At 50.9% G+C, this 22,803-nt stretch overlaps 1 pseudogene across 1 annotated transcript in view; it reads right to left on the reverse strand.

The window, feature by feature from the left end:
* The window catches only part of LOC308577883 (protein CIMAP1C-like), a 33,017-nt pseudogene extending 20,746 nt beyond the window's left edge, over positions 1-12,271 (reverse strand). The window contains exons 1-4 of the transcript in view: positions 12,160-12,271; positions 9,397-9,566; positions 7,949-8,059; positions 7,215-7,328 (exon numbers count right to left, since the gene is read on the reverse strand). The product of the transcript in view is annotated as a protein CIMAP1C-like (transcript). The remainder of the gene's footprint in view (positions 1-7,214; positions 7,329-7,948; positions 8,060-9,396; positions 9,567-12,159) is intronic.
* Positions 12,272-22,803: the final 10,532 nt, after the last annotated feature.

Genomic DNA, 22,803 nt, shown 5'->3' on the forward strand with positions numbered 1-22,803 from the left:
AGGCCTTCTCCGACACTCCGATGCAGCAGCAGCGATGTCCCAGACCCCAATGAGGCCTCTTAAAGCTGTGGCGAAGGTGAGCCTGGGCCCCGCCCCCTAGGCCGGATGGAGTGAGCCTGAGGAGGGAGAGGCCTTCTCCAGCACTCACGATGCAGCAGCAGCGATGTCCCAGGCCTCAATGAGGCCTCTTAAGGCTGTGGCGAAGGTGAGCCTGGGCCCCGCCCCCTAGGCCGGATGGAATGAGCCTGAGGAGGGAGAGGCCTTCTCCGACACTCACGATGCAGCAGCATAAGTCCGATTAAGGCTGTTAATAATCATGAAGCAGAATATGTCTTCCTGTAGAGGGAAATTGCATTCCGCCATCTGCTGGCGTAAGAATTTCATCTCTGTCAGATGCGCTTGTACATCTCCATCTGGCACTAGCCTTAGATTGGTCAGCTTTTCAAAATGCAGCAACGCTGAAGAACCAGCATCTCTTTGATGTATTCTACGCAGCTGTCAGAGCCGCTTCCAGGTCCCAGCTCACAGAGGACCACGCTAGCCGGCAGTATTGTACAAACTTCTTTATTGAGCTACAGTTTCCATTTTCAAGCCGCAGCGCGCAGCTCTACGTCTTAGAAGCTAGACCGGCGAAGCTCCGTCTGAGTCTCCGCCTCCTGTACACCAACTTAATACTCTAGCCTTACTCCACCTCTTCCGTCTTTCCTTTCTCCTCTGGGTCCCTCTACCCCCCGTGGTCTCTTCCTTCCTGGACTCTTCTGACGCTGACCCCCCCCCGACTCTTCTCCCTCCTTGCGGCGGGCTTTAGGACCTGGCTCCCTATCCGGGCTGCTTACTGTGCCGCCTTCCTGTGCATTTGAACTTGGCGCGCGTGCGCAGCCTTCAACCTTCCTCTTGACCGTTTCCTCGCTCCCCGATGGAGGTGTGGCCAATCCTAACTCCTGCCCTCCCGCTTGCGGCGAGCCGCCAGATCCTGATACCTGGGACCCCTCCCCCCTACTGCGCTCTGGTGGGGAAGCTGGTCCCGATTTCCAACTGCTGCTCTCTGAGTCCCCTCTGGTCCCTTCTACCTGGGGTGTCCCCCTAGGCGCCCCCCTTGCTCTGACCACTGGCGCCCCTTTTTGTGAATCTTCCGACTCACTGTAAAGACTCGGAGATCTCGGGCCGCTGTCATCGCTCATATTACCTCCGGATTCCTCCCCCTCTCTCTCTGTTTCCTCCCTTTCCTGTGCCTCTGCTCCTGAACCCCTGACAGCAGCGTTTGCCAAATCTCACGCACGCATTGCAAATTCTGAATATGCATGAGTTGATCATCTGAGATACACAGAATTATGGCCGTCCTGGCTCTCACATTCTGTGAATTCCAACCTGGCGTTGGTGCAGCAGGGATGGGGTTTTCAATCACCCCAAAAATCCTCTGATTCTGAAGCAGGGCTTTCATCTTTACAGACCATGAGGAATAATTGTCATTAGTCAGTGGAGGTGGGTAAGGTAAGCCTCCTCCCTTCTTGGCATCCATTTTGAATCCAAGCCTCAGCTCTCACTCTCGAGCCTGTAAAATTCCAAGAGTCTATTGGCTGTTTACTGCCTCACTTGGCAGTTAAACACAGGCTGTTTTGAAAGTCCTTTCAAGAGCAGTGAGATATTAGACAAAACAAACGCTGTTTACCAGCCTCTCACAGTCCCAGCCCCTCTTCCGTTGTTGGCCGGTAACTTTCCACTTTACTGACGTTTCGTTGCTTAGCAACTGGACATTCCAGGCTTATCAAGACTCAGGTATGCGAAATATGTGGCTCTCTTTCAGTGCTGGTTTCATCCAAAAGCAGACACTCAGTGAACCGAAGAATGTCTCAATTCGCGTTCACTCTCACAGCCATAAAATTAGCATACCTTAGGGGTTCCGTTGCTCAGCAAAAACACCTCCTCCGGTGCTTCCATCCGCACGCTACCATATCTTCCTTATCTCCTTGCAGAGGATGAAGTACGCTCCATCAACCTCTCTTGTTGCTTTCATGGATCAAAACCATCCTCTGCTACCAGATGTTGGGAATCAAGCCTTTATTAGGAGAAACTGGCAACTCTCTAGGCACCCGGCTTGATCTCCTGATGACCTCCCTGTCTGCATTTCCCAGCAGGATACAGGCTAGGTCGTGATAGGCGATCCTTCTCAGCGTGAGAAGAACACCCCCCCCTCTTTCCTGCCCCCCCCAGGCAGGGGAAAGAGATAGACAGAAACGTATTTACATGCCTTTATTTCTGTCTTTGCAGCGTTACAGAAAAACACGACTGCTCTCTTCAAACTCCAACAGCCGAGAGACAAACTCCACCTGTACTTCCTGTACAGCTCATATTACGCTCTCAGCTAATTCCGGTGCTCTCTGCACTGTTAATTGACTGTCCCTCTGTTTCCCACGGAACAGTCCCAACATTCCCATTATGTTTTGCTTTCAAGCTACCAGCTCGCGGCCGCATTGCTTCTATATCGTAACAGATACATCATATCCTACAGGAGCACAGGAGGAGGCAGGAATGATGGATGTAAAATCTGACAGGTGAGAAACATTGAGGCTTAAAGAGAAGGAGCAATCTGCCATGCAGGGTTTGTTTGTTTTTTAAGTTGCTGTTTTACTTGCTAATGTTAGGAGTAAAAAACCCCCACTTATTGATCTATTAGTAGATCCCAAACTTCCATTGATGTTTCTCAAACGAAAGGGAAAAGCATTCCCCATGTATTTGCTACAATACTCTGCTCCTCCTTGTAGATGACAAGCCTTGCATATTCTCTCTCTCTTTCTCTCTCTAAATTTGAGAATTCTATTTGTTCTTAAGCTGAATCATTTGTAAACTGTTGTGCTTTTGAGGATGTTGGAGGAAGAGGCACTATCCTCCTTGCCTTGACTGAAAATCCCCCCCACTTTTAAAAATCATGGCATTGTCCTCCAATCTCCTCTTCTAGCAGCCTTTCCAACTAAGTTCATCACCTGTGGAGTTAAGAGTGCACTGCTATTAATCTCTTCCATGACATCTTCCCTTGCAATTCACTGTCATTTACTGTTAATTCCATAGGTACCCTCCAGACTACTTCCTAGATTATGACTCTAAAGCAACATGACCCTCTTGTTTTCCCTTATGCTGTTTTTGGTGGCTCTCCTTTCTGTCCGTTCATCAGCCACATGCTCAACATCTTATGGTCCCTTGGCATCAGGAAGATGAGACTTCCAGCGTGATTGACCAGAATGCTGCAACATGATTGCTGGCAGGAGTGAGACCTTGTCAGCATATAACACCTGTGCTCAAAGATCTGCACTGGCTACTGATTTGCTACCAGGCCAGGTTCAAGGTGTTACTATTGATATATATAGCACATGGAAGAACCCTTTGGCTAGAGGACTGCCCTCTGTAAAGTAGGACACTTAGACACCCTAATGGTAAAAAGTGTTTTTCAACCCAGTTGACTTGGTGGAACACCAATCAGGAAAACTATATTTCCCCCAGTTCCTTGAATGCCCCTTTATCCAGAGCAGCCCCACTCGGTCAAGGCCAATAGCTGGAAAGCAATAGGGATCACACACACACATGGAATGAATGGAGGGATGGATGGGCGTCACAGACACTTTTAAACTACACTTTGATATCACCCCAGACAATCTCCCACATCAAACAGCCCACTTAGGTAAGGTCTCTGTACATAGCTGGTTTTCCTGTCTGGTTCTTGACACCCCCTACTCAGAAATATTTTTTTTATCAAAGAGTGAATAAACTTTTACAGCCTATGGACAACACTCCCATGCAGTCAACCTTCCAGGGCCTGCAAACCAGTGGGGCTGGGACAAACAGTGAGTGTGGCTGATAAAAAAAGAGGGTGAGGCCACCTGTCTCTTTTTCATATGCTTCTCTCTGTAGTGCCAGATCTAGGGCAGTGCAGGCTGTTCCCCTGCTCAGGGTGCTGAGCCAAGGGGGCATAAAATAATAATAATAGTAATAATAATATTGGTAGTAGCAATAATAATAGTAATAATAATAATAATAATAATAAATTTTATTTATATCCCGCCCTCCCCAGCCGAAGCCGGGCTCAGGGCGGCTAACAACAATAAAACAGTACAAAAGTACAACATAAACAACATTCTAAAATCATTCATTATAAAAATTAATTAATTCAAGCCACTGGCAACCATTGGGCCAGAGCTCTGCGAAGATTGCCGAGGGAGGGAGTCAGGCTGTGCCCTAGCCAAAGGCCTGGTGGAACAGCTCTGTCTTGCAGGCCCTGCGGAAAGATGTCAAGTCCCGCAAGGCCCTGGTCTCTTGTGACAGAGCGTTCCACCAGATCGGAGCCACAGCCGAAAAAGCCCTGGCTCTAGTTGAGGCCAGCCTAACCTCTCTGAGGCCTGGGACCTTCAAGATGTTTTTATTTGAAGACCGTAGGTTTCTCTGTGGGGCATACCAGGAGAGGCGGTCCCGTAGGTACGAGGGTCCTAGGCCGTATAGGGCTTTAAAGGTTAAAACCAGCACCTTAAACCTGATCCTGTACTCCACCGGGAGCCAGTGCAGCTGGTATAGCACCGGGTGAATGTGATCTCGCAGCGAGGACCCTGTAAGGAGTCTCGCTGCAGCATTCTGCACCCGCTGGAGTTTCTGGGTCAGTCTCAAGGGCAGCCCCACGTAGAGCGAGTTACAATAATCCAGTCTGGAGGTGACCGTCGCGTGGATCACAGTGGCTAGGTCAGGGCGAGAGAGGTAAGGAGCCAACTGCTTAGCTTGGCGGAGATGGAAAAATGCCGCCTTTGTTATAGCTGCAATCTGCGCCTCCATGGAAAGGGAGGTGTCGAAGATTACACCCAAACTCTTAACGGACGGTGCTGGCACTAATTGCACCCCCGCAAGAGATGGGAGTTGCCCCCCCAATCCCATATCGCCCCGTCCCAGCCACAGGACCTCTGTCTTCGAAGGATTTAGCTTCAACCGGCTCCCACGTAACCATCCAGCCACAGCTTCCAAACATCTGGTCAGTGTGTCTGGGGCCGAGTCAGGATGGCCATCCATCAACAGATAGAGTTGGGTGTCATCGGCATACTGATGACAACCCAGCCCAAAACTCCGAACAAGCTGGGCGAGGGGGCGCATAAAGATGTTGAAAAGCATCGGGGAGAGTATCGCACCCTGAGGTACTCCACACACCAAGGAGTGGTGCGATGACAATTCCCCCCCAAGCGCCACCCTCTGTCCCCGACCAGAGAGAAACGAGCGCAGCCATTGAAGGACTGTGCCCTGGATCCCCACGTCGGCAAGGCGGTGGTCCAGAAGTTCGTGATCGACCATGTCGAAAGCTGCTGATAGATCTAGAAGAATCAGCAGCCCCGACCCGCCTCGATCCAGCTGTCTACGAAGGTCATCTGTTAGGGCGACCAGAGCCGTCTCGGTCCCATGACCAGCGCGGAAGCCGGACTGGAATGGATCCAGAGCCGATGTTTCATCCAGAAACCCACCAAGCTGTTCAGCAACCGCTCTCTCAATCACCTTACCCAGGAACGGAAGATTCGAAACCGGGCGGTAATTGGATAGATCTAAAGGATCTAATGATGTTTTCTTTAAGAGCGGGCGCACCACTGCCTCCTTCAGTTCCCCTGGGAATGTCCCCGTGCCAAGGGACAAATTGATGATATCCCCCAGGAGGGCCCGCACCTCGTCTGGACACGCTCTAATCAGCCAAGACGGGCACGGGTCGAGAGGACAGGTGGTGGGCTTTCCAGCTCGGAGGAGTCTGTCCACATCGGCTGGGGATATCTGGTCGAAGTGGTCCAATACTGGACCCGAGGACAGTCGAGGGGCCTCCAGTTCCTTTATTGTATCCAAATTGGCAGGGAGGTCATGGCGGAGCGACAAGACCTTCTCCGCAAAAAAGCTCGCAAATGCCTCACAGCCGTGTGTCAATTTGTTATTTAAATTTGGCTGTCCCTCAAGGGACGTTAAAGACCTGATTATACTAAATAATTGCGCTGGGCGAGAGCTAGCGGATGCAATGGAGGCCGAGAAGTATGACTTCTTAGCAGCCTTCACCGCCATCTCGTAGGTTTTCATAAAAGCCCTATAAGATGTTCTTGAGGCTCCGTCACGGGCACCCCGCCATACTCGCTCTAGCCGTCTGAGGTCCCGCTTCATTTTCCGGAGCTCCTCGGTAAACCAGGGAGCCCGGTTTCTGCGGGGTCGCAGAGGGCGCTTAGGTGCGATCTCATCGATGGCTGCCAGGAGCTGGGCATTCCAGCCCTCAACAAGCTCAGTCAATGAGTCGCCAGGGGGAGCAAGGTCCCGCAAGGCTTGGCGGAATCTCTCAGGGTCCATCAGCCTCTGCGGGCGAGCCCAAATTGGCTCGCCACCTAAGCAGGGTGGGGGTGGAAAGTCAATCCTGGCTTTCAGAGCGTAGTGATCAGACCATGGCACCTTAATCGAAGGTTTAATAATAATAATAATTAATACTTATATTCATGTGGGTACCTACTGAGAAACCCCATTAAAAAGCAACTGTACCAAAAGGAATTACTGTGGAAATAAAATATATTGGGGGAAGTGCCAAATTTTGTCCTCACTTAGAAAACCGTATTACCAAAGTCTACCCCTGCTCTCTGTCATTCATACACAAATCCACATGCATGCAGGTAAAAGGTAAATGTAAGGTAAAGGACCTTACATACATAGTCAAAGGCGTCTATGCAGTGTGGCGCTCATCTCACTTCAGGCTGAAGGAGCAGACAGCTTTCTGGGTCATGTGGCCAGCATTCTGGTGCACCGGGACACTGTGATAGAAGCCAGAGTGCATGGAAACGCCGTTTACCTCCCCCCTGGAGCAGTACCTATTTATCCACTTGCACAGGTATGCTTTCAAGCTGCGAGATTGGCAGAAGCTGGAACAGAGCAACAGGAGCTCACCCTGTCTCAGGGATTCGAACCACCAACCTTCTGCTCAGCAAGCCCAAGAGACTCAGTGGTTTAAGACCACAGCTCCACACATAATGCTCCCACACATCCATTTTCATGCATAACACACCTGCTCATTCACTCACACTCATTCTTTTTCATTCCCTCTCTTTCATGTTCAGGGATTGACCAACAAGCCTTCTTTGCACAAGGTGAGAAAGAAACATTTTCATCACAAAATTGCACAGATGCCACTCCAGCCCCATCTTGACCATCATAGTATCTCTCATCTTTCAACTTACATGCCCGCTTTCTCTCTTGCACCATGCGGAATGAAACTGGTCTCCATATCCCTAGACGGGAAATGCTTGGGTCCACATAGTAGCAGGGCCCAGGACTCTCCGTGATCGAGATCACTTGCAAAGGAAAGAAGAATTGTCTGCATGAGGCATGGTGTGGATTCTGAGCTATTTAGCTTGGTTGCAATGACTGACTTCCTATCCGATATCAATTAAAGGCACCCACTAGCTAGATAGCAGTGAATATGTTAAGCTCCGCCCCCCTGCACCTCCATTCCTGTTATCCTTCAACATGGCTTAAGTGTAGATCATCCTCTTCCCACTAAGGTCCACAGCTGTACAACTGAGAACCCTGATTTTTGTGCAACCATAATAATCAGCAGTATAAGACCCTCCAGCCCTTGCTGGACTACAACTCCTATCATTCTTGACCATGCTGACTGGGGCTGATGGGAGTTGTAGTCAAGAAACAACTACATTAGCCCCCTACATGCAGTGCCATTGATCCAGTTGGAATGGAAACTTTGGAAAGCCACCCAGCTCTTGATCATGGATCACCCAGGTCCCATCAACTGTGGCCCCGATAATTAGAGAGTCCCAAAAACACAGGTTGTCAATCTCTGTTCAAATGTTTTGCCAGCAAATTTAACAGTTGTTTAGCCAGCTTCACCCTGTGGGTCAGTTAATGCTGTTGGGAAAACCCAAATAACACAGAACCTAACTTGTCAGCATCTTACATCTTTCACTGGATTTCACACGCATTGTGTAGGCTGGCTCAGCATACTTGGTGAAGTCATGGTCCTTAATGCCAGTGAGAGGCTACCTACCATACTTCCCAGGTCCTGGCCCTGCAAGAGAACCACAAGGGGGGGAGGAATAAAATAATGGGAAGACAACCCGGAACCATTAGCATTTGCAGATTATGAGCTGCCACACTGGGTAAAAGGGCAAAATGGAATAATATATTGTGTTGAATAATATATTGAATAATATATTGGGTTTTGGAGCTACAGCTCTCTAGGTGTTGTTGTTGTTGTTTAGTAGTTTAGTCGTGTCCGACTCTTCGTGACCCCATAGACCAGAGCATGCTGGGCACTCCTGTCTTCCACTGCCTCCCGCAGTTTGATCAGACTCATGTTTGTAGCTTTGAGAACACTGTCCAACCATCTCATCCTCCGTCGTCCCCTTCTCCTTGTGCCCTCCATCTTTCCCAACATCAGGGTCTTTTCCAGGGAGTCTTCTCATGAGGTGGCCAAAGTATTGGAGCCTCAGCTTCACAATCTGTCCTTCCAGTGAGCACTCAGGGCTAATTTCCTTAAGAATGGATGTGTTTGATCTCCAGGTGTTGCTGCACTGCAACTCCCATCATCTCTGACCATTGAACCAGACTGGCTGGGGCTGATGGAAGTCCCACAACATACTTTTCTTCTCCCTCTGGTAAAATCTCGCTAGCCTTGGGCCAGGATATTTGCATTGCAATAGGAAGTGAGCATTACAAGGCACCTGAATTCTTCTGTGGCTCGGACTATAATTCAAGCCAGAGAAGATTTCCCATTTTACTCAACCACCTATGCTCTGCCTGTACTTTCCCAACCCCCTTCCTTCATCCCCTTTAAACAAGCGTTACCCTGGTAGGACAACAGCAGTGGTGACATACCAGCCACAGGAAAAGGAAAACAAAAGAAAAAAAATATTATTAGCCTGACTCCCTCCTTTGGCAATCTTCACAGAACTCTAGCCCAATGGTTGCCATCAATTTGATTTGAATAAATTTTATAATGAAATGATTTTAGAATGTTGTATTATTTTATTGTTGTTAGCTGCCCTGAGCCCAGCTTCGGCTGGGGAGGGCGGGATATAAATAAAATTTATTATTTATTATTATTTATTAACAAGGAAATATGCACTGTCTCGCATGCTAGCAGTACTCTTGGAAGAAAGTTCTGATGGTGACTGAGAAATGTAGATCAGTTTCCTTCTTTGGTTTCCACAAGAACAAAAAAGGAACCCTGATGGATCAAGCCAGCCAGCCACCGAGTCCAGCATCCTGTTCTCACAGGGGCTAACCAGATGCCAGAGGGTCTTTCAACAATGCTGTTGAACACATCCAGACTGGCAAAGATATGGGTACCTCTGTATTCCTGATCTCCTTCTCTCTCTTGCCCCATCTATTCCCACAGCTCACCTTTATACTTGGCACTGATGGACGCATACTGCTTCTTGATGGCCGGCACTCTGGCTGGATGCTTAGAGATACCAGAAAGACAACTAACAGGCTGAGCTGCACCTTTGGCTCTGGAAGTCGGCATTGGAGTGTGCCCACTGCAGTGGGGAGTCGTATGTGTCACCAGTGCTCTGGGGAATGAAAGTAAATGAATGAATGCAAGTCCAACCTGCAATAAAATGTTGCACCATGGAGTGTTGCAGCTCAGGGTTCCAGCTACTCCGTTCTACCCCACCCCAAACAGTATTCAATTTCCACTAAGTATGCTAAGTTCACATTGGGCTATTTGGGGAGGGGGGAGTGTTCTCCTCTGAGGGATCTTATCCTATCCTATCCTATCCTATCCTATCCTATCCTATCCTATCCTATCCTATCCTATCTTCAAACCTTGCCGTTTTCTCCAGGCTTGCTGAGCCCTCCGTCTTGCACAGATGGTGCTGTTTTGGCCACATAAGGACCATAAGTGCTAAAAGAATGGAGATTGCTGCTTGTTTATGTGATTTAACGGCATGTACCTAGGCCAGGGTAGCCAACATCCCAAGAGCTTGTTGGACTCCAACTCCCATCAGCCCCAGTCACCATGGGATGATGGGAGTTTTAGTCCAACAACAGACAGAGAAGAGCCCCTTTGCAGCCCCTGCACTGTAAGGGCTAAGGGAATGAGGGTGAATCCAGAGGTCTGTGTGCCTTTGTTTATTTAAACCAGGAATGGGAGGCTCAGCCCAGGAGCCACATGCCACCAACCAGACCTCTCTCTCTCTGACCATTAGCACTCTCTCCAGGTCACAAGCCTCCCTGCCCCTGCTTTGTGCCCTCTTCAAGTGCTTTTGCCTGGCTGGAATGTGAGAGCAAAGCCTCTTGCTTTCCTGGATGAAGATGGGGGCAGGGGTAGGTATAGAAACTTGGAGGGTATGTGGAGCTGGATTATAGCCTAATGCACAAAGAGTCCCTCCTGTTGCTCCACCCAGTTTTTGTATCTAACCCCATTCAACACTGGTACATGGCCCTCAGATGGTTATCAAATATGGCCCTTGCACTAAAAAAAAAAAGCTTATCGACCCCTGATTTTACTGCCCCCCCCCAGCCTGCCTTTCAACAACAAGGTCCCCAAGGCAGCTCAGAACAATTTAAAATGAACAACATGGAATGAAATTGCAACCATAAAATATAATTGCAAGCAGCTCAAGCAACAGTACCACGATCCCAAACAGCAGAAGGAAAACAATAGAAATGATTAATAGCAAAATAGCCATGTAGAAAACACACCAAAAGAAACATGCAAGGGGAACCAGCAGGCAGGAGTTGGGGAAATAGTTTCATGTGTGTTGATAGCATTAAGCAAAGCCCCAATAAACAGCGCTTAGTTTAACTATGGAACTCCCTCCCACAGGAGGCAGTGCTGACCACCAACATGGATGGCTTTTAAAGAGGACTGGATAAATTCACAGAGGAGGATAAAGCTATCAATGACAACTAGTCAGGACAACAGTGGAATTTGCTGCCAAGGAGTGTGGTGGAGTCTCCTTCTTTGGAGGTCTTTAAGCAGAGGCTTGACAACCATATGTCAGGAGTGCTCTGATGGTGTTTCCTGCTTGGCAGGGGGTTGGACTCGATGGCCCTTGTGGTCTCTTCCAACTCTATGATTCTATGATTCTATGATTCTATGACTATGTCCTGCTTCTGAATACCAGCTGCTGGAAACATGGGAGGAGAGTGCTTGGATCCTGCTTGCAGGTTTCCCACAGGCATCTGGTTGGTCACTGTGAGAACAGAATGCTGAACTAGATGCCCTTTGGCCAGATCCAACAGATTCTTATGTTCTTACGTTCTTATTTGTTCGCAGCAAAGCACACTCACCATTGATGTGTGGAATTTGCTGCCACAAGACTTGTTGAACCTAGGATAACTCAGTTGGTGCAGCATGGGACTCTTAATCTCAGGGTCATGGGTTCGAGCACCATGTTGGGTAAAAGATTCTTGCATGGCAGGGGGTTGGACTAGATGACACTCATGGGCCTTCCCAACTCTACGGTTCTGTGATTCAATGATGGACGAAAGGCTAGATAGGGATCTCCATCCTTTTCAGTAACATGCATTTGGGGACCCATTTCTTCATCATTGACCATATATTTGCATGGTGGAAGTATTGGTGGAAGTCCTGACCCACCAGCTGAAGACCTAGATGGCATTGAAGGGGGAGTATTTATTTAGCTAGTTGTTTTCTTACATTTATATCCTGCTTATATTTGGCATGAGTAAGCTGTCGCCTGCCCTTTTCCAGGTACCAAAATACTGATTCCAGACATTCCAAGCATAAGTCTGACCCTTCCCCCCGGAAAACCACAACTGTGTCCACCCTAATCCCAGAGCCCTTCAGGACAGAGGAGCAGAATGAAGGGAGCACCACCTCCAGAGCATGAGACCAGGCCTGATCCCTCACCCTGAGCACTTTGGAGGGGGTGGGGAATAAAACTTAAATACAGGGCACAAAAACAATGCCTTTTGTCATCTCCTTGTAGTGGCATGGTCTGTGGGGCAGCATTTGGAGAATACAAACAATTTCTTCTGTGTCTTTCTAATTCTCTGGAGTTTCTAAGAGAGGTGGCAACTGGCCTTTGCATTGCTATGCTCCCTAACCCTAATCATGCTAATACACAGCAAACAAAGGTCTTAGGATTTCAGTTACCAATCAAAGTAGCAATTGGTTGTGTCAGTCAGCCATACCGCTGATGCTGCTTCTCTGGATGGAATGGAAATCTGGATGTAGATTTCAATAAGGAGTGGGGATGTTACTCAGCTTTCCAATTCCTCCTCTACCCCCTCCTTTTTGGAACATAAACAATGCCTCATGTCGCAATTCGCTCCCAGGTTGCCCAGGCGATGCTGATGCAAGTGTGGAACCAGACTTGTTTATTTCCATATTACCATGGTTCTGGCAGAATACTCTCCCTCTCCCTCCCTCCCTCCCTCTCTCCCCCCCCTCTCTCTCTCTCTTTGTGTGCTGCTAATACAAGTCCTCCTTCCTTGCAAGTTACCAGCCCGGGGGGGGGGGAGCCACAAGCCCAAAATACCACATTTTGTTTCATAAGACCCATGGGCATAGCTAAGGGGGGGGGGGGGACAGAGGGCAGCTGCTCCCTATCAAATAAAACAATAGAAATACTTAACTGACCAATCATGTCATTTCTGCCCCGCTAACAAAAGTCCTCGCTATGCCCATGCTAAGACCATGTTCCCCATTCCTTTGCCTTCATATGATATAGTATTCATTGATTTTTTTGGTTCCATTTTTTCGTTTTATTTGCAGCATTTGTATTCTAACCTTCCCCCATTCCCAGGAGCTCAGAGAGGGGTGTTTGCACAGGCTGCCTGGGCAACAATGACCACATCCCAGTTAAAATGAAACAAAAAGTCCAGAAAGCATAAAAAAATGAACCTCAAAGCAAAAGAGAATGTTTCTCAATATGAACAGAGGGATGGAGAGGAAATTCAGTTCCCTTAACATGAAACTGACCCAATTCACCCTTCCTTAAACAAGAGGCACACTGAAACGCAGCTTTCTTTTGAAATTTGCACTTCTTGGAATTTTGCCACATGGTTCTCCAACAAAAAACAATGTGGACATACTGTCAGGGAACTGACATCGGAGCAGAGGGGAGAGGCGAGGCTCCCGGACTCTGCAGGAGAGGGGACAAGTAAGGGAAGAGAGAGAACGTCATCTGGGGAAGGAAGTCCAGGTGACACCAGGAAGAAGGGAGAGGCAGAGAGCAGCTCGGACGTGAGGCTCCGAGACTCTTCCAGTGAAGTCAGTGAGGAGGGTGGAGGACCACCACTCGGCATGCCCACTCTGCGCAGAAGGCTTCCGCGCAGAGAGGCGAGGCGAAGGTTGTCCGTTAAGGAATTCTTATGCTGGAGGAAATTTAGGAGACACTCACTCACGGATTCTGCTAGCGACTGAGCAGCAGCGCAAAGGGCTGCTCAGTCAGAAAAAGACACAACCACACCTAAGCAGTTTGGAACGGCTGGAGATTTACACACAAGCAACCCCATTTCCCGTGACACATACGTTAGGGAAAAGTGTGCATCGAAAATACATATATTTGTGGCAATAACAAACAGAAATGTAGTAGATAGGTAGCCGTGTTGGTCTGCCATAGTCAAAATAAAAAAATTCCTTCCAGTAGCACCTTAAAGACCAACTAAGTTAGTTCTTGGTATGAGCTTTCGTGTGCATGCACACTTCTTCAGAAATGTGTTATTTTGGGGAAAATTGCTTGGAAAGAAATTAGGGGAAATGAGAACTAAAATTGTGTGTGTGTGTGTGTGTGTGTGTGTTTATTGGCTTATATAAACAAGAATAACATTATACAAGTTTTCTCATGTCATTAGTATGTCACAAAAATAGCATAATAATTGTGGGAAAATATCTGCAACATATGTTTCATTATTAGTGATCAGTGTATAAGTTCTTGGTTTATGAACTGGTTTAAACAATTAGGAAGAAGAAGAAGAAGAAAAAGACAAAAGAGGGAGAGGGGTGGGGTCGGGTGGTTATGCTTCTCTTATTCTACTTACCGCATTTTTCGCTCTATAAGACACACTTTTCCCTTCCTAAAAAGTAAGGGGAAATGTGTGTGCGTCTTATGGAGCGAATGCAGGCGGGAGGCTCTGCTCAGTGCTCCCTTTTATTAGCCGTGTGGAGCTTGTGTGCGGCTCTTGGCTTTTCCCCAGAGAAAGAGCGCTTCACAGGCTCTTTAAAGGGAGCACAGGTCTTGGGGGAGCCTTAGCCATGCGCAAGTTCTCCCGGGCAACAGAAGCCTTCATCCCGCTGCCGGGGGCTGCGTGTGGCTATCCCAGAAGCCAGGACAGCAAGCGGGATCACTGCGATCTCGCTTGCTGTCCTGGCTTCTGGGATTCAGAATATTTTTTTTCTTGTTTCCTCCTCCAAAAACTAGGTGCGTTTTATGGTCTGGTGCGTCTTATAGAGCAAAAAATATGGTAGTGTGTGTGAGGGGTTGTGTCAGCATTACTTGTATGAGTTCTTTTACTATTCACTTGTATGGGGAATTATACTTAAAATTATATAGAACACAATAACTATACAGTGGTACCTCGGGTTACATACGCTTCAGGTTACAGACTCTGTTAACCCGGAAGTAGTACCTCGGGTTAAGAACTTTGCTTCAGGATGAGAACAGAAATTGCACGGCGGCAGTGGGAGGCCCCTTTAGCTAAAGTGGTGCCTCAGGTTAAGAACAGTTTCCGGTTAAGAATGGACCTCCGGAATGAATTAAGTTCTTAACCCGAGGTACCACTGTATATGAAAATGAAAAATGGATATGTAGGTCAACATTTAATTACCCTAGAATCATTTTATCCAATTCATCCAAGCAGAAGCAACAACCACTGGACAGATGATCTTAGGATTCAACATGCTAATTTCCAGCAGTGTTCTCAAACTTGCAATTGCCAGTAGTGTGGCACCTCTGTTTTTGGTTCAATATAACAATTTAAACATTGTATATTTGTCTACTAAGGGTTTTTCCCCAAAGCTAAGTACAACAAAATAAAATACAGATACAGAAGTATGCAAAGGAACACAAATGAAACACAAAAATTTCCTTTGCTGGGGGCAGCATGGAAGAAAAAGAAAAATTGATGTCCTCAGAAGGCATGTAAAAGGTGAGTTCAGGTAAGTGCATCAATTAGACAAGCCATAGGTTCTGAAAAACCATGGGTACAATTTAAAAAACCTACTTTTTTCTTACAACAGTCTTCCAAGGTAGGCCAGTATCACTTTCCTAACATAGCAGTGAGGTGACTGAGACTGAGAGGGAAGTTTCTTGCATCAAGTTACAAAATACATAAGAAGCTGCCTCGATACTCGCTCAGAATATCTGAATGGAATTAAATCTATCTATTCCGAACAATTCGCTAGATTAATAATGACCGCTCCCCGCTTAAAATGGGGGGCGCCCTTTGCGTGGACGCGTGCAGCCCCTAGATCTGGAGCGGCTCCAACAGCATAGGCTTGGCTTTGCCTTCCCTCAGGTGGGATACCTGGAGGTCTCCACCTACCTCAGTCAGTTGTCCAATCCCACCTGGGGGAAGCGTTGCCAAGGAGACCAGGCCAGGTAGGGGAGGGATTACCTGCCCACACAATAGAGGGAGGATCTTACCTAGGAATCCACACTTGGCTCCAGAGCTTCTCCAGGAAGGACGTCGCTGGACTTCCTCGCTCCAAAAGGTAAGCCTGGGGCCTTTGCCCCCCCCCCCCACTAGAGGGATCCCAAGGGATAACGGGGGTAATGGACTTCAGGATACCCCTTCAAAAGGGGATCCTTTTCCTTAGGTGGGCCCTGATGCCCTGGGGTGTTGGGTGGTGGCACGGGGGCCCCTCTAGCTGCCCCCCCATGCCTGCGGGGGCGTGTGGGCCGCGGGGGGGAGGCAACGCCACGCGCAGCCCCTTCCCTTCCCCCGCCAGGCCTGGCGGCCCTGGGGTGCGGCGGGTGGTGGAGGGGGGTCCCCGGTCACCTCCCAGGGCCTTGGTGGCCCCCAGATGGCCTTTTCTAGGCCGCAGGGAGGCCCGCGGCGTTTCGTGAGGCCTTACTAGGCCTCGGGGGGGCTCCTCCGTGTCCCCCAGCCCTGGAGCCTCCCCCGGGCGGCGGGGGCCTTCCCGCCGCCCCCGTGATCGCCGGGGGGGGGCCGCGGGCCCCGCCACGCGGCCTCCCCCGTCTCCGGAGGGCTGCCTGGGCCGCAGGGAGGCCTGGCTGGGCCTCGGCGAGGCCTTGCCGCATTTTGCAGCCTAGCCGGGCCTCTGGCGGCCCTGGAGCTTCTCCTGGGCGGCGGGGGCCTTCCCGCCACACGCACAATCGCTGGGGTGGGGGTGCAGGCTGCGGCCCGTGCCCTCCCCGGCTCCGGGAGGCATAACCGGGCCTCGGAAAGGCTCTGCTGAATAGTGCGGCCTAGCTGGGCCTACAGCGGCTTTGGAGCCTCCCCTGGGCGGCGGGGGCCTTCCTGCCACCCCCCCATTCCGTGGGGGGGCCGCGGGCCACACCGCATGGCCTTCCCCCACCTTTGGTCAGCCTTTAAGGCTGCAGGGAGGCCCTGCCGCCTCATATGGCCTACACCAGGCCTCTGGCGACCCTGGAACCTCCCCTGGGCGGCGGCGGGGGGGACCTCTGCAGCTGGTGGGCATACCCGCCTCCCCCCCCAGATGGCCCCGGGGGACAGTGTGTGCCTCTGCTTGCCCCACCCCCCCATAAACCGTGGTGGGGCCTGCTTTAGTGGTGGCCCCAAGTCTGCAGCCATTTCAATGGCGATCGCATGGCAGCAGCCATTGCGCCGGTGGCTACATGGCGGCGGCCATCCTGGATCTGGCTGCAGGGGCGGTCATGCTTCGGTGGTCCTTAGGCGCACCTATGGCCTCATCAGGTAAGTATTGGTTTTGCATCTCACTATCATAGCTTGCCAGCAGGTGCAGTGGACAGCAGGCATCGCGCTCATTATCGACGAGGGGAGACTGCCCATGGACCTCAACTGAAATCTGTGCAGTGATTTTCTAAACTATTGCTTGTTTTATTTTGCAGCCTTTAGTAGCGATCCCTGCTGCGACTCAGTCCTTGCCTTATCTCCTCCCCTCCCATTATTTGAACCCTTACCTTTATCACTAGTGTGTGTTTGCAAATTGATAGCGGGCATTTTCTACCAATCATTGCCCCCCCCCTTGTTCTACGGATTCCCTAGCATACCCTACTCTATTAGCCCCACACCATGCCACCAAAGCGTCAGGCTGCTTCTCCGCCCCGCATTAGAAGGGGCACTGTAAGGGGCGCGTCCACCAAGCCTGCCCAGATACAGGCCACTGAACAGCGTAAGGCGCGTGCGACCAGGGAGGAGCAGCCCAAGAAGACCGCGCCCAAGAGGGCAGCAGCACCTAGAGGGTCTTTTGGGTCCATAAGCCCACTAGCCATGGCGAGTCGCGCCGGCAAGGGCTCGGCTGCCAAGATGTACAGAGAGCTCCTCCTCTACCCGCTCCTGCCTTAGTAGCAGTCCCTCGCACCCGGTGCGTGGAGACAGTAAGGATAGGACCATTGCCCGGCTGAGGCGCCGCCTGGAGCAGCGGGATTCGCGCACAGGGCGCTCTGGGTCACCTCACAGCCGCAGGCAAGGGCGCAGTAGCAGCTCCGCTGACCGCCGTGTCCAGGAAGGCGCATCACGCTCATCATCCCTAAGTCGCACAGATCGCGTCATCGTGGGAGGAAACACCGCAAATCCAGGAGGAGAGCCACAAGTCCAAGAGGGACTCTTCTGGATCATCTAGTTCCTCAGGTAGGTCCAGCTCCACTGATAGTACACGGGGGGGAGCATCAAAGGCTATTGGGTTACAGGCCCCCACGCTCCAGGGCTGCCGCACTGGGTCTGGCGGTGCCGCAACCGGAGGCACAGGCGTGAACATGGTGCTATTGCGCTGTGTGGTGAGGAGGGCATTGACTCCAGAGGTAGCATTAGGAAATCCAACTTCAAAAGAACTGACCAGCCCCCAGGCCTTCGCCTGCGCGAGAAGTTGCGGGAACGCATCCTTAATGGGGAGTTTGTGGATTTGTTTGATCTGCTATCCCCTGCCTCTTCGACATGCCTAAAATCTAAATCCGCCAAGCAGAGGAAAAAAGATAAAAAAGTGAGTGTTGAGCGTACCTTTCGTAATTGGCTCACTGCATACACCACTTACATGGGTATTATAGTCGCTAGTTACCCTGACAGGGGTTGGCACCTGACCAACTACCTACTTATCATCCTAAAGGCTGAAGCCATGTATGGGGGGGGAGGCGGCACTTGCCTATGACCAGGCATTCAGGGAGCGGGCGGCAGGGGACGACACAGCTAGATGGGATATCGAAGATGATGACGTGTGGTCTGAGTTGGTTGCCCCATTCTTCAAGAAAGGGTCTGACAATGTGAAACAGTCCAAATACCAATCCAAGGCCCCCAAGAGATCTTGCTGGGAGTATAACAACGGTTCCTGCTTCAGAGAAAAATGCCGATTTGCTCATAAATGCGAGCGCTGTAGTGGATCTCACCCCACCACAAAATGTTTTTGGGGGTAGAAGTTTTTTCAAGGCTCCCGCGGATCAGGCGCAGGCACATCTCAAGACAAAAGAGAGGCCGGAGCCTCTACAGGCTCCTCTGGCACACTGCAAAGCAAAAACAATGCCCGCAAATAGTGTTCTCCTTTCCCTAGCCCCCTCACCCGTATCTATATCAGCAATGCTGCCTTTTTACTCCAGTACCCCAATAAAGAGGCAGCAAAATACATTTAGGAGGGCTCTAGGGAAGGTTTCCACATCCCAGTGGTAGTCACCCCTTCATGCACCAATCCCCCCAACCAAAAGTCTGTCTGAGATATGCCACACATTGCTGAGAAGAAGATCACCAAAGAACGTTTGCTGGGGCGAGTGGCAGGTCCCTTCTCAGAACCTCCATTTCCCACCCTCATAGTGTCTCCACCAGGTATCGTGCCTAAGAAGGCCACAGGCGAGTTTCGATTAATACACAACCTTTCTTACCCAAAGGGTGGGTCAGTAAATGATGCCAATCCTCAAGAACAATGCTCAGTCAAATATGCATCTCTTGATCAGGCAATCAGGCTGGTTAGGGAGTGCGGCTCGGGCGCGCTCATGGCAAAATGTGACATCGAATCGGCCTTCCGTTTGTTACCAGTCCACCCCAGGGACTTCTGGTTGCTAGGTTTCAAATCATATCTGGGTATTGAACTGGATTCTGTCAGCCAAACCTCTTGCCTGCCCCTGGCCGAACTCGCCACGTTGAGGGAATTGGTTACCACCACGATGGCCCAGAAAACGACTACGTTGCGTCAGGTCCAGACACTCTTAGGACACCTCTATTTTGAAGGCAGGGTTATCTCGCCCGGTCGCGCCTTTTGCGCACGCCTAGCCCGTCTCATGGTTGGCGGTGTTGCCCCCCACCACCACATCAGGGTCACTCATACCATAAGGGAGGACCTCAAAATGTGGCTGACCTTCCTGAAAAGTTACAATGGGGTATCCTTTTGGCGAGATTGGCTGCTGCTTAAGGAGCAGCTACAGGTGCACTCTGACGCCTCTGGTCGCTCTGGCTTCGGTGTCTACCTCAGGGGTCACTGGCGTGCGCAGCCTTGGCCGACATCTTGGCACGCGGAGGGCATTACACGCGATTTAACTTTTCTTGAGTTCTTTCCAATCCTAGTAGCTCTCCGGGTTTGGGGGACCTTCTCAAGGACACCAAGGTGTGCTTCTGGTCAGACAACCAGGCAGTGGTAAGAATCATGGCGAAGCAATCTGCAAAATCCAACAGGGTAATTCGCGTGCTCCGTCTCTTCGTGCTGGAATGTCTGAAAGGTAACATCACCTTTTCCGCGCGGTTCATCCCGGGCCTCAATAACGACATTGCAGATGCCCTGTCTCGCTTTCAGATGGAGCGTTTTGGTGACCTAGCACCCGAGGCCGATCAACTCCCAGAAGCCTTTCCGGAGGACCTTGGGAACTCGGTCGAGAGAAGTGACAGCAGGGGTACTGAGCCCCCTTGCACCATCAACATTGCAATCCTACACCGGAGCATGGTCCGAATTCGAGGGGTTCAGAGATAAGTTTGGTTTACGACGCAGACGTGCAGCTAAGGAGTATGATGTTCTAATAGTTCACCTAAAGCGTAGAGGCATGGCCCCTTAAGACAATCAGCCTGCACAAGGCTGCTTTCTCATACTTCAGCAACTGTTTTTGGCTCCCAGACCCCTGTAACAATTTCCACGTAAGGAAGCTTTGCAGGGTGGCGTCACTCCCACCCGCCCATTCCAGATAAGAGGAGGACAGTAATCATTGAGATCCTCCGGCTGATATTGGATGTGCTCCCCAGTATCTGCTGGTCCAGCTATGAGATTAGGCTATTCAGGGCGGCCTTCTCCCTGGCCTTCCTTGGTGCGCTCCGTATCGGAGAGTGCGTTGGGGGCACATTGTCATCTCATCGCAGGGGCTTGTCTGTGGCTGATATCAACCCTGACAGGCGCATGCTACAAGTCAAAATCCGAGCCTCCAAAACCGATCAACTAGGTAGGGGTACCACGCTAAGTCTAGCCCCCTCCCCACACACTGGACCATGCCTGGTCGCGGACACACGCAAATTCTTGAAGGTATGTCCTCCAGGACCAGGCCCTCCCATTCATGCATCAGGCCGCCCCATGACCCGTTGCCAATTTGTTTCAATATTGCGTAAGGCCATCCATGCTTGTGTAGGTGACCCGGCACAATTTTCTGGGCATTCCTTTTGTATCGGTGCAGCAACCACGGCAGCTGCAAGCGGCCTCCCGGCAGAACACATAAAAGCAATGGGGCGGTGGCGTTCAGCTGCCTTCAAAGGCTACATTAGATACAACCAGCAGACACTGACAGATCCTTTCTTTCAGGCTCAACCCCCAAACTTCGGCCACAGCATAGTGCATTGGGCGGCCATCCATGCCACCACTGGTCCAGGCGGAGAACATCTGGGTCTGCAGCCAAAGATCTCCATTGCCTGGTTCGGACAACGGGGAAGGCGTTGGGATCCCCTGCTCCCTCGGTTGTGTCACGAACTTGCGTTCCACGGTGGGATGCCCAGCTCCCTCGGTTGCGTCACGAACTTGCGTTCCACGGTGGGATGCCCTGCTCCCTCGGTTGCGTCACGAACTTGCGTTCCACGGTGGGATGCCCTGCTCCCTCGGTTGCGTCACGAACTTGCGTTCCACGGTGGGATGCCCTGCTCCCTCGGTTGCGTCACGAACTTGTGTTCCGCCACCCGGCAAGCGCGGTTGTGCTCCACCTCTGCGAAAATGACTTGGTCGTGCGCAAAAGCATAATTTTGATCAAAACAGCGATCGCAGACCTGGAAAGCGTGCACGCCACTCACCCCAATATCACGATTTTCTGGTACGAACCTCTACCACGCTTGCATTGGCGTGGCAACATCAAACCCACTAGACTTAATTACACTGTGGAAAAAATCAATAGGGCAGTGCGCTCTGCAACCACTCGCATGGGAGGTCAGGTCATGAAACACCCCAACATTAAAGTTTACATGCAGGAGCTATTTCAGCCCGATGGCGTGCACCTATCGGACCTGGGTAACGAGCGTTGGCTGAGCGACATCAGGCATGGCCTGATTGATTGGTGGAGGATGGCAAAGGCGTCTTTCAGATGTTGGTAGTCTTGGCGGCGAGACCGCAATTGCGGTCTCGGGTGGCGGTATCAGGCCTTGGGCGGAATCCTTTTGTCCATCTTCCTCTTGCGGCGGCGATACCAGGGTTCCCCGTTAAAGGGGTTTTCTGGAGGGAGGCTTTGGCCGTACACCGAAAGGTCGTCATTGCTCCCTCCTGCGGCGGCGGCGTTACGGGGGCGGCCATCTCTGCTTGAACATATGTTCTCCAGAGCCGGCCCACCCCCCCCCCACACTGGATAACCCTGATGCTCCCTAGGTCCCCGGCTGGGGACCGGGGAGGGAGAACGCCCAATGCCTGAGCCAAGGTCTACCCACATTTGAAATTTAATAAAGTTGTGGCCAATTTAATCCCATAGCACGTTGTCTTGAGTCGTTATTCACATGATGGGGGGACCGTGCAGGATCTGGGGACTCCGCCTGTCCACGCAATGACCGCTCCCCGCTTAAAATGGGGGGCGCCCTTTGCGTGGACGCGTGCAGCCCCTAGATCTGGAGCGGCTCCAACAGCATAGGCTTGGCTTTGCCTTCCCTCAGGTGGGATACCTGGAGGTCTCCACCTACCTCAGTCAGTTGTCCAATCCCACCTGGGGGAAGCGTTGCCAAGGAGACCAGGCCAGGTAGGGGAGGGATTACCTGCCCACACAATAGAGGGAGGATCTTACCTAGGAATCCACACTTGGCTCCAGAGCTTCTCCCACCCTACCCACCCTCAGTTAAGGTCTTATTTTGCAGGTTAACTTTTCTTCACAGGTTTTGCAGGTTAACTTTTCTTCACAGGTATGCGGGCGCTGCTACGTTAAGGTCGCTGTTAAAGGGCCGGAAAGGAATTTCCCTGCATTGGCAGGTTTCGCCTTTCCCGTAGCAAAACGTCACAACTTTGGCGGTATCAGGCCTTGGGCGGAATCCTTTTGTCCATCTTCCTCTTGCGGCGGCGATACCAGGGTTCCCCGTTAAAGGGGTTTTCTGGAGGGAGGCTTTGGCCGTACACCGAAAGGTCGTCATTGCTCCCTCCTGCGGCGGCGGCGTTACGGGGGCGGCCATCTCTGCTTGAACATATGTTCTCCAGAGCCGGCCCATCCCCCCCCCACACTGGATAACCCTGATGCTCCCTAGGTCCCCGGC

Source organism: Podarcis bocagei (genome assembly GCF_964188305.1).
Source record: "Podarcis bocagei genome assembly, chromosome: W".
Classification (NCBI taxonomy): Eukaryota; Metazoa; Chordata; class Lepidosauria; order Squamata; family Lacertidae; genus Podarcis; species Podarcis bocagei.